The sequence below is a fragment of the Elaeis guineensis genome, chromosome 8, assembly GCF_000442705.2.
Source record: "Elaeis guineensis isolate ETL-2024a chromosome 8, EG11, whole genome shotgun sequence".
NCBI lineage: Eukaryota > Viridiplantae > Streptophyta > Magnoliopsida > Arecales > Arecaceae > Elaeis > Elaeis guineensis.
In genome coordinates, this window is record NC_026000.2 from 106,449,904 (window position 1) to 106,462,937 (window position 13,034).

General features: G+C 42.7%; 1 non-coding gene across 1 annotated transcript; it reads right to left on the minus strand.

Moving 5' to 3' along the window:
* Window positions 1–5,958: 5,958 nt before the first annotated feature.
* Window positions 5,959–6,065, minus strand: LOC114913699 (small nucleolar RNA R71). Its single transcript, XR_003799611.1, has one exon. It is a non-coding gene; the product is annotated as a small nucleolar RNA R71 (small nucleolar RNA).
* Between the last annotated feature and the right edge of the window lie 6,969 nt (window positions 6,066–13,034).

A 13,034-nucleotide genomic window follows, 5' to 3' on the forward strand; every position in this document is an offset into this window, starting at 1 on the left:
GCTCCTTGGGATGCTAGACACACCTGCAGACAAAAGTCAAGTTTTTGTTTTAGGTACCCAAGCTTTCTTGGGTCCTCTTTGGTTAGTCATAGTGGTTCCTTTTAGAACCCATATTTTTTTTACATTTGAGTTTAAGAAATTATTAGAGAGACAAGTGTACGACTTGTGACCTACTTTACCACATTTGAAGCAAGTAATGTTTGAAAACTTATTGTTTGAAGAGTTTACATAGATATTCTTGAGAAGCTTTTGTTTCCTTAAGGGGTTGTAGCCAAGTCCAGCCTTATCATATACGGCCTTTTGATTTTCAAGAATCATATTAAGTTTATTAGAACTTAAGGTGAATTTTTCAACTATTAGTTTTAGCTTGGTAATTTTATTCTTTAAATTTTGATTTTCTTGAAATAGGATAGATTTTTCAATTGAAATGCTCTCATTTTGTTTTAGTAAAGATTGATTTTTTGATTTTAGATCTTTGTTCTTTACCCCTAATTTCTTTAGTTCATCAATTAAATCATAAAAAGCTTTATAAAGTTCTTCAAAGGTAAAGTCACTAGGAGTTTCAAAATTTACCTCATTTTCATGTGCCATAAAGCACAAGTTGGCTTGTTCATTTGAGTCTTCTTCTTCGAAGCTTGAGTCATCACTTCCACTCCAAGTAGCCATCATGGCCTTCTTCTTGTACTTCTTGGGACCCTTCTTTAGTTGTGGGCATTCAGACTTGAAGTGTCCCGATTTCTTGCATTCATAGCAGATAAGGGGTTGGTCTTTATCCTTTTCTTTGCTATGTTCCCCTTTTGTGAGTGGCCTCTTCCTCATTCCTTATTTCCTTTTCCTCAAAAACTTCTTGAACCTTCTGGTGATGAGAGCCATCTCTTCATCCTACTCTTCATTTTTGGTATCATCAGTTTCTTCACCAAGTTGAGCTGTAGATTTGAGGGCGATTGTTCTCTTCTTTTTGACTTCTTCCTCTTGATATTATTTCATGCTCAGCTCATGTGTCATTAGTGATCCAAGAAGCTCTTCCAAAGGTAGGATATTCAGATCTTTGGCTTCTTGGATAGCGGTCACTTTGGCTTCCCAAGTTCTTAGTAAGGACCTGAGAATCTTTCTTACGAGCTCACTGTTAGAATAGGACTTACCAAGACTTTTCAGACCATTTATAATATCAATAAAATGGGTAAACATTTCAGTTATAGATTCATCATGCTCCATTTTAAAAAGTTCATATTTATGCATGAGCATGTTAATTTTGGATTCTTTCACTTGATTGGTTCCTTCATGAGTTACTTCTAATCTATCCCATATTTTCTTAGTAGACATGCATATTGAAATACGATTGAATTCATTAGCATCTTGTGCACAATACAAAATATTCATAGCTTTAGCATTTAGTTGGGCCATTTTCTTATCAACCTCATACCAATCCTTTTCGGATTTGGCTGATTCTACACCATCAATAATTTTAGTGGGTGTGTGAGGGTCATTTACTACGATACTCCACATATCATAGTCGAGTGCTTGAATGAAGATTTTCATCTGAGCTTTCCAATAGGTATAGTTGGACCCATTGAAAAGTGAAGGTCGGTTAGTGGACTGCCCCTCGGCTAGAGAAGTGCCAACTTGAGTTGCCATAGATCTTTAGCTCTTTGATTGGTTAGATCAGAGTAGGGCTAGAGCACCGGGCTCTGATACCACTTGTTGCCCAGCTATGCAACCCAAGAGGGGGGGTGAATTGGGTTTCTAAAACTTTTAAACTTAACATTCAACTTATGAAGATTATTTAACAATAGCAAGATAAGTAAGGAGAGTGTAATTGATTCAAGGCTAATGGTTGAATGCAAGAATGCAAGAGAATAAAGAAGTTCTAAAGAAGAGCAATTAAGCACAACACAAATAAGAAGATTTATAGTGGTTCGGTACCAATCTTGCACCTACATCCACTCCCCAAGCTCCTACTTGAGAATTTCAATCCACTAACTTGTATTCAACTTGAATACACTCGTCAAAAACTCCAACTCTAGCTATCCCAAGCTAGTCCACTTATTTTTTGGGTACAAGCCAATCCAATACAATCTGATTCAAGGTTTGGATCAATCTTTTCACGTTTTGAAATCCTTCCAAAATAAAAATAATAACTCAAAAAGAGTATTGCAATTAACAGTATAGAAAATACAAAAGAAGCTCCTTTAATGAGCGAATGAAGCTTTAAATACATTTTACTCAAATAGAAGAAGACTCTTTCTGATTTTCTCAAGGTGGTTGGAGACTTGAATGAGCACTTGAGGAGTTGGTGAACTTGAATTAAAAGCTTCTTGAATGCCTTGAGTGGGCTCTTGCTTAGGGCTGAAAAGTGTGCTTGAAATCCTCTTTTAAAACCCTTCTCTTTTTCTCTGTATATATCTGATTCCCTCTTTTAAGTCCCTATATATATCTTCAAATAATGGTGGAGAGCAATCTGGGCTGAAATAGAGCCATTAGAGCACATTAAATGAGCATTAAATGTAATTGAAACGGGTTAAAAACTAGCCGTTGTAGAACTTTCCCGTCACAGAGGTCGACTCATAGGGTCGACTCATGCTCATGGGTTGACTCATGGGGTTGACCTCTATGAAAAATAATAGAAAATAATGATTCTGTAAATTTGGCCTAAAAGCAGCAGAGGTCGACTCATAAGGTCGACTCATGCCGATGGGTCGACTCATAGAGTCAACTCACAGAGAGTGCCATCCAAAATTTCAGCGTGCCATTCAGCTCTTTAAGCCATGAGTCGACTCATGGGGTCGACTCAAAAATAAAAAATTAATTTTCTTGTAAAATATACTTTCAAAAATATTAAAATTTTCTTCAGTAGACTGCACGTCTTTTGTTCTTGTTCTTGAGGCTTCTGAATCAGGTATTGATGAAATTATGATTTTGCCCCTGAAATGCAATAAGTCTTTTTTCAAGCCAAGATCATTAGTAATCCCCTCAAATACTTTGTAATCATCAAAATTAATTCAAGGAGCAATACTTGAGAAGGACTAAGGATATGTTTCTAGTTTTTGAGAATGGAGAACTCCAGATTCAGCGATATACAGACTCAGACTTTATGTCTGATATAGATGATCGAAAGTCAACATCTGGGAGTCTGTTCATTTGCAATAGTGGTGTAGTTAGCTGGAAGAGTTCCAAGCAGATGATGATTGCAGATTCCACCATGGAGGCAAAGTATATTGCTGCATCGAAAGCAGGGAAGGAGCCATTCTGGTATAAGAAGTTTGTCGCGAAACTTGGAGTGATGTCATCGGATGCCATCCCTCTTTACTATGACAATAATGATTCCATAGCCCTAGCTAAGGAGCCAAGGTCTTATCAGAAGTCCAAGCATATCGAGCGATGATTCTATTTGATCCATGATTACCTCGAAAAAGATTATGTCGAGGTTAAGAGAGTCGACTCCATAGATAATGTGGCAGATCTGCTGACAAAGCCATTAGGCCAGCAAAAGATCGAAGCCCACCTTGAGAAGATGGGACTTAGATATGTAGCTAATTGACATTAGGTCAAGTGGGAGTTTGTTAGATGTGTGCCTTAGATGTCAGATTGGCTGACACATTCCTGTACAAATCTAAGGACAAATTTATAATTTTGACTATAAATCAATAAATGGGTTATTCATCTATTACATTGGGTACATTGTATTTGTGATACATTCTTTGAGTTAGTAGGAATGTCAATTCATATTTTCAAGAGTTGAAAATTTAAGGTATGAATTTACATAACTAACTCATAAACAGCTCCTGACCATAGGATCATCACGAGGATGGTGATCGATCCAGAAAGTTGGTGTACGATTGCTTTCTTAAGATAGATGTGTCTTAAGTCTACGATGTGGAGATACCGGAGCGAGAGTACAGATATTCATTGAGAATGAGAGTACTGAGCATAACCACCTCGAGCAGTCATAAGGAAGTCTACCTTCTCATCAATAACTAAGCTCGATGCTGCAGTTGTGTGTCTAGTTCTTTGATCTGAGGTGCATCGACAGCTCACCTTGAGTGTGTTATAGTTTGACTACGCCATAACTTGGTCTCTTAGCCATTCGAAATCCTGAGGTGTATGTTGGCTGTAGCATATTCATTGTAAAAACTAGGTCGCACCAAGATGGGATCTATCAACCTCGGTAGATGAGAGGAGTAGTCCTATGATGATCGAAAGATCAAGCCCTTAAGCCCATGGCCAAGGCAAAGTGAAATAATGGAAAAGAGTTTTTCATTAGGATTTCATATCGAACTCAGATCGATCGATTGATTCATATGACTGATGTTGGGTGTGACGAGTTCACCTTAACCCTAATTCAGTCAGGACTCATGATAGAGGAACTCAATCACACAGGTAGCTACATCGAGAGGTTCATCTTTAGTTCTAATGGGTTGCCACCATATACTGCTAGGTGTCACTGATGGATTTTGGGAGCAATTAGAATGATCTTGATGATCGATCATTCTAATTGTCTGAATCAGAAGAGTTCTGATCCATTGAAAGGAGTTTTGATGATGTCGATGATAAGATCACAACATGTCTCATTATCATACAGAATTGAATCTAACTGGGTCACACTAATAAGGGTTAGAATCTGGATGTCATCAATTGGGATAGCCCAATTGATTTGGATTAGATCCAATTAAGTTCAAGGAAATTGTGCTAGCACACGATTGAGCCTAACTTTCTCCTCGTGCAATCTTTTCTATCTTCATTGAGCCAAATATATTTTGACTCATCCAGAGAACCTTGAGAAGGTTTCTCTCAGTCTGACTGGAGCCAGTCTAGCTCAAAAAAAGTTTGTCTTAATTCATGAGATGAATTAAAGACAATACCTGCTAATTCCTGACACCTGTCATTTTCATTTTAGGACATCTGTCAAATATTGACATATGGGTCTTAAACTGAAGGCCACTTGGCAAGAGGTTATTGGAGGTTTTTTGTGGAGTGTCCACCTGCCAAAAATAAGCACCAAAGTGGGTGCCACAATTGGACAAGGCTTGTGCCCTAAGTGGATAAAGATCAAGAGGAGTCTTGATCAACATAAACTCTTGGGCGCCATCTCCGAGGAGTCTTGATCAACATAAACTCTTGGGCGCCATCTCCCTTGTGCTTATCCAATGTTAGGGTCAACATAGGAGAGAGGGTGGGAGTTCTTATCTGATGTGATTAGATGACATCACTCTACTAATCAAAATTTTTTTGGATTAAATAGAATTTTTTGATTGGTCGAATGATGTGCCACTGCGCAGCGTAGCAGGGTCTATATAAACCCTATTTATGCCTAGGGTTTAAGTGATTCTGCTCCCTACCTAGCAAAAGCCAACCACCCCTCCTCTTCTCCACATCCTCCCTGGTGCTCCCTCTCCCCTCTTCATGCCCAAAAGGTTGGGCATCCATCTGGTGAAGGATCAAGGCGTGGTGATGCATTGAACAAAGGGCTACAGGAGTTTTTCGACAAGCTACTGCTCCAACTTCAGGAAGGCTTTTGAAGATCTTCCTAATCAGATTGAGTTTTGATTTTTGGAGCAGAGAGTCATGAGGAGAAGATGATCTAGGTCCTACCTGAGTGGATACTGGTAGAGGCCAGATGATTGCGTGGCTAAATCAGAACCTCAGGCTTACTGCGATCATCTACAGGATAATCAGATTACCCTTGAGGTATTTCATGTTTCCTCATGCTTTTAGATTTATTTTAGAATTAATATCAGATAATAAAATTAAATCTAAAGATTTAGATCTAAAATAAATGTAGAATAATTTTTTTTTTTTAATTATTCTACCCCGGATTTGATAAAATCTGGAAGATCCTACAAGGAAAAAGGCGGTTTTTCCTTCAAGTACTAGCTTGGCACAATAGGAAGATCGATCCGAACATGGGCTGGAATACAGCATGAGTTTCTTAAGAAATTTTATCCTATAGGTCGAACCAACACCATAAGATAAGCCATCACTAGATTTGCTCAACTTTCAGGGGAACAAATTCATGAATCATGGGAGAGACTTAAGGAACTTCTTAGAAAATACCCACACCATGGTCTATCTAAGTGGCAAATTGTTCAAGCTTTTTATGAAAGTTTAGGTGACCAATACAGACAGATGGTAGATGCATCTTATGGAGGTACATTTATGAGTAAGAGTGAGGATGAAACCTATACTTTGTTTGAAACTTTGAGTAAAAATTCGATCAATCATGCTTCATTACCTTCCTATGAAAGATCAATCCCTCACCAAAAGTGGATAAAAATTTTTGAGATCAAGCAAATAGACTCTAGTCCTAAGGTCAATTTGAACCTAATAGCCCAAAAATTAGATAAAGTCGATCTTCTTGCCCAGAAAATAGATCAGTTCCTAACCCTAGGTCAACAATCTCCTACGCAATACACACAACCTTCTAATTATCAGGAGATTTATTCTATCTGTGCTAGCCCAGCCCATCATGTGAGTGAATGTCCTACGGCTGCACAGTTTTTACCTTTCATCCAAGAACAAGTTCAAGCTGCCCAAGATTACTCCAAGCCTGTCAATGATCCATTTTCTAACACATATAATTCAGGCTGGAGGAACCATCCTAATTTTTCTTGAAGACTCCAACAGACTCAGGCTCAGGCCCAAATTCCTCCTATGTAAAACTTTCAGAGTAGGCCTCTATACCAAAATTATGCCTACACTAGAGGTCAGCCTAGTCAACCTATCCAGCCACTATATCACAATCAACTACCATACCCACCTCCTTAACAGACTAATCTAATCGACGATAGATTTAATCAACTTCAATAATTGATTATGACCTAACAACAATCTATCGCTAGATTAGAAGCACAAATAGGATAGTTAGTTGAGCCTACCATGAGGAGAGAACCAGGTCAATTGCCAAGCCAACCAGTATCAAATCTCAGAAACAACCCATCCACCCACCAACCACCTGGACCAAGTCATCAATCTAATGTCCCACCTAAGAATCCCCAATTTGAGAATGCCAAAGCAATTTTTGAGCTTAGAAGTGGTAGGATTCTTAAGGATCCATATCCAGACCAGGTGAGAGAGGCTAGTACTGATGCTAGCCAAAATGAGAATTTAGAAGAAGAGGTTAGTACTGAAGCTAATCCAATAGAAGAACTTGAGCTTGGTACTGATGCTGATCTAAGTGAAGAAGAGAAAAGAGTGGATGAGTTACCTAAGATATATTCACCAAAAGTTTTGTTCCCTTCCACCCCAAAAGTTGGTTCTTCCACTTTAAAATCACTTCCTCCAGAACTGAAATTGCCCTTGGTCACATCTGAGTACACATATTTAAAATCAACTAACATCCTTTCAGTACCCATTACTTCAAACTCAACTTCTAACCTAAAAACTCAATTCATGAGCATTTTAGAAGAACAAATAGGAGAAATTCTTGATAAACAAGGGTCTGTGAATGCGTTTATGAATTATTTTTCTAAAATTAAGAAAGGGATGTAAAATATTTTTTAGAGATTGGTAATAAAATATTAAAATTTATTATAGACCATCTTCCTGAGATTGACAATCTAAAATCATTGAAATTTGTCAATCCAATATTCGGCATGGGATAGGTGAGAGAATCAGCATGGTCTGGCTGAAGATGGTTGTTGGGTATAAAATACCTCCCGATCGAAGTTTGTAAAAGACCGACCCTTCCAGGGCTTCTCTGACTTCCGACCTTGTGTGGCGTCTCTCTGAACCCCCCCCCCGACCGTCCGAGCTTCCAGACTTCTCCGATAATGAGCTTCTCCATCTATCTATTGTGCTGCTCCAAAGGCTCTCTAGGCCTCACTGTCAGTCGACCTTCTACGGTGATCAACTATTCTCCAAACTCCTTCCGGACTTCGTCAATATCCGAGCTTCTTCGACAATGAGGTTTCTACAGTAATCGGACTCCATCCGAATTTCTACGGCGGTCGACCGCCTTCAGAATTCTAACCGGGCTCCTGTGAGAGCCGAACTTCTACTACGAGCAGGTCTACTCCAAACTCCTACAGCGAGCGGTCTGCTCTGAACTTCTACTACGAGCAGGTCTACTCCAAACTCCTACAGCGAGCGGTCTGCTCCGAACTTCTACTACGAGCGGTCTACTCCGAACTCCTACAGCGAGCGATCTGCTTCGAACTTTTGCTACGAGCGGTCTATTTTGAATTTCTACAGCGAACAGTCTACTCCGGATCTCTACTATAAGCAAATTCCATTCGAGCCCCTACTGTAAACACGTCTCTTCCGAACTTCCATTACAGGTAGACTTCAGTCGAGCTTCTTCGTAGCCGGATCCCAGACGAGCTTCTACAGCGGGACAAGACCCACCGGCCAGATCGCTACTCCGAGCTCCCATGATAATCGATCTTTGATCGAGCTTCTACAATAAGCGGTCTCCTTTCATCCTTCTGTAAGAACCAAACCTTGATCGAACTTCCATAGCGGATGGATATCGGATGAGCTTCTACGACGGACGGACTCCGGTAGCTGGATCTTACAACGACCGATCATCTCCGACGTCTGCCGAACCTTCCCAACGCCATCCGAAGTCCATCACCGGCCGACCCTCCGCCAAATCCTTCATGAAATCGAACTTCTCCAGTGGATCATCTTCAGACGAGCTTCCATATCAGGCGAATCCCAGACGGACTTCTCTAGCAATCAGACTCCTACCGGACTTCACCAATGGAAAGTCTCCATCCGAGCTTCTACAGCAGATGACTCCCATCTGTAGTATCAGCACCTAAGGTATCCGACAACAGTAGACTCGTCAGTAGCTTCAGAGATATCCGAGCTTCTCCTAGATCGATGGGATAGAGAGCCATTCCACTCCATCAGATGTCCCAGTCGAGCTCCAACCGACAAGTCCGAACTCTCTGATAAGTCACGACAATGGCCACTACCCTGATCCACTCTCTGCAATGGATTTTGTATGGCTCCACTACTCTCTGGCAAGTCACGACAACGGACACCACTCTACTCTCCGTAACAAACTCCACATGGCCCTGAATGACCCCTGACGCCACTACTCTCTGTAACAAACTCCGGACGGCTCTGAACAGCCCACTACCAGACAGTTACAGAAGTCGCTGTCAATTAGTTACGTGCTCTGTCTATAAAAAGGGACCCCCAGATACGTTCTTCTCTAAGCTCAAAAACTCTATCTCAAAACTCTGCTAAAATTTCTACTCGAGCACTCCATTTCTGTTGAAGCAGAGTACTGACTTGAGCATCGGAGGGTCTTGCCGGAGCACCCCCAACTCTGGTTTAGACTTCCCTTGTAGGTCCCGACGGCGACCGCGGTCATCTCGACTCCAGCAACTCTGACTTCGATGAAATTTTGCACCAACAGAATTGGTGCTAGAGGAAGGGCCGTTGTGTCTTCGCGGTACCCTTATTCTTAAAGGAGTGCTCAACGGGACTGTCTCCGATCATCTTCTCCGACATCCTCTTCTCCTTCCACTACTAGATCTCCACCTGATGCCTCCCCGAATGGCATCCACCAGGCGATCCACAGCCTCCATAGTCAGATCTCAGCGATCTCCACAAGATCCAGCCTCATCTCCAGCCTCCCAGGCTCCTCCTCCTCCAGTAATGGCGGTCGACAGATTCATCTGATGCCGGCCTGAAGGTAGAAAGGATCGGTCGAGGGCTCTACCACAACGGGAGCCGCCAAGGAGGGAAGAACAGCCTGGAGATTGGCCTCCAATTGGGATCATTAACACCATCTCTGGAGGACCCCGGAGGGGAGCGGCCAGTGGATCGATCAGGCAATCCAAGCGGCAAAAAACTGAAAGATCTATAACCTTTACTAAAGAAGACGCCCGAGGGATCCAGTTCCCCCATAATGATGCGATTGTAGTTCTTTTAAATATTGCTGATTATGAGTACGCCGCGTTCTTGTTGACAGTGGAAGCTTGATCGATATTTTGTTTTACGATGCATTCTCAAAAATGTCCATCCCTGATGATCGGTTAGGGCCGATTAGCTCTCCGTTGGTAGGGTTTACTGGCGATGCTGTGCTAGTGGAGGGAGTAATAACTTTGACTGTAGTTGCAGGTCAGTATCCAAAACAATCCAAAGCACTGGTGGATTTCCTGGTGGTGAGGACACCGTCTGCCTACAATGCAATTCTCGACTGACCCAGCCTCAACGCCCTCCGAGCTGTAGTATCGACCTACCATCTAAAATTGAAATTTTCTACCAGCCAGGGGATCGGAGAAGTTAGAGGAGATCAAGCCCTAGCAAGGCATTGCTATAATATAGCCCTGCAGAGAAGTGGTCAGCCTGACCCCTGTCCGATTGATGGATTGGACACCCGTGATGACCTGACTGAAGAACGGGGTGGGCCAATGGAAGATCTTGTCTCAATTCCTTTGAATGACGGGAATGAAGAGCACATGGTGAAGATCGGCTCTAGCTTGGGGAAAGAGGTGCAGACACAACTTATTGATTTCCTACAAAAGAATGCAGATGTTTTTGCTTGGGTTCCGACGGACATGCCAGGGATCGATGCTGAGGTTATGGAACACCGTCTGGCTGTTGATCCCAAACACCGGCCAATGAAGAAAAAAGTTCGAAGTCATGCACCAGAAAGATAGATGGCAATAGCCGAGGAAGTTGATAAACTCTTGAAAGCCAGGTTCATAAGAGAGGTCAACTATCCGAGCTTGGTTTTCAATGTGGTCCTGGTTAAGAAGGCGAACGGTAAATGGAGGATGTGCATAGACTTCAAAAAATTGAATAAAGCCTGCCCGAAGGATAGTTACCCTCTGTCCAGAATCGACCAATTGGTGGATGCAATCTCGGGCCCCGAGCTTCTCACTTTCATGGATGCATTCTCCGGCTACAATCAAATTCAGATGGTGCCAGAGGATGAAGAAAAAACTACTTTTATTACTAACCGTGGCCTTTATTGTTACAGGATCATGCCTTTTGGCCTTAAAAATGTAGGGATGACATATCAGCGGCTGGTGAACAAGATCTTCAAAGAGCAGATTGGCCGCAACATGGAGGTCTACGTGGATGACATGCTCATAAAAAGTAAATCCTCGATGAACCACGTCGTCGACCTTGAGGAGACCTTCAGTGCCCTCCGAAAATACAAGATGAAGCTGAACCCGGCCAAGTACATTTTTGGAGTAACCTCAGAAAAATTCCTGAGCTTTATGGTATCGGGGCGTGGGATCGAAGCAAATCCGAAAAAGATTCGCACCATCCAAGAAATGACCGCCCCAAGATCAATAAAGGAAGTTCAGCACCTTATTGGGAGAGTAGCGGCCCTAAATCGCTTCATCTCAAGATCGATCGAGCGGTGCCTGCCTTTCTTTCAGACTCTTAAATAGCCGAAGAACTTCTGTTGGACCCCTGGATGTCAGCAAGTGTTCGAGAAGCTAAAGAACTACCTCAGCTCATCTCCACTATTGGCAAAGCCCGAGCCTGAAGAGGAGTTGTTCCTGTACCTGGCGGTCTCCCCTGTGGCCCTTGCAGTAGTTCTGATTAAGGAAGAAGCAAAAATTCAACGACCGATCTATCACATAAGCCGAGTATTGAGAGATGCCGAAACCAGGTATACTAAGTTAGAGAAACTAACTTATGCCTTGTTGGTTGCAGCTCGGAGGCTCCGACCTTACTTTCAGGGACACACCATAATACTGCTCACCGACCAGCCGATCAAGGTGGTTTTGCATCGAGTGGATGCCTCTGGGAGGATAGCGAAGTGGGCAGTCGAGCTCACGGAGTTCGACATCGACTATCGACCTCGGTCGGCAATAAAAGCCCAGGTACTAGCAGACTTCATGGTGGAATGCACTATCTCGGAGGAGGCCGAGCTTGGACGAGATGGAGTCGATGACCCAGGGCTCCAGCCGAACTCTCCTGAAGAAAAAGCTGATCTCCCTGATGGTTTTTGGGCCCTCTACGTGGACGATTCCTCCAACATGTCAGGCGCGGGCGCGGGCCTGATCTTGGTCAATCCTGATGAAATTATCGCAGAGTATGCACTGCGCTTCGAGTTCCCTGCGACAAATAACAGAGCAAAATATGAAGCTCTGATTACAGGACTAAAGATCGCCAAAGAATTGGAAGTAGATCGGATCCAAGCCTATAGTGACTCTCAATTAGTAGTGGGACAGGTCAATGGAAATTATGAAGCTCGAGAGGACAGTATGGCCAAGTATCTCGAAAAGGTAAAGGAGATCATCCCTACCTTCGACAGCTTCGACATCAAGCAGATCCCAAGAGCAGAAAATACCAGGGCCGACCTTCTCTCCAAGCTGGCTACACTAGCTCCAGCTGAACTGCCTAAGGAAGTCTTCTTCGAAGTTCTGAGGTGCCCTAGCATGGAAGAATTATAGCCTGTGATGGAGATCAGCCGTGAACCTAGTTGGATCGACCCACTAGTTGCATACCTCAAGGACAGGGTCCTTTCTCCTGATGCAAAAGAAGCTCGTAAGCTTAAGAACCAGGCCTCCCGATATATCCTTTATGAAGGCAAGCTATACAAGAGGTCGTACTCCTTGCCCCTCTTGAAGTGTCTCCGACCTTCTGAAGCTGACTTCGCCTTGAGAGAGGTACATGAGGGAGTCTGTGGAAATCACCTGGGGGCCAGATCTTTATCTCACAAGCTGCTCCGTCAAGGCTATTACTGGCCTACCATGTACCATGACTCCATCGAATATATCAGAAGATGCGACCGGTGTCAGAGATATGCAAGTGTACAAAGGCAACCTGCCCCCGAACTGACACCATTGAGTGCCCCATGGCTGTTTGCACAATGGGGGATGGATATCCTCGGACCTTTTTCCATGGCATCTGGGTAGCGGAAGTTCCTCCTGGTGGCAATAGACTATTTCACCAAGTGGGTTGAAGCTGAACCTTTGGCAAAAATCACAGAAGCTAAAGTGCAGGACTTCATCTGGAAGTCAATTGTTTGTAGGTTCGGCTTACCCAGAACACTCATTACTGATAATGGGCGGTAATTTGCTGGGGCAAAGTTTGTCAAATTTTGTGAGGACCTGAAT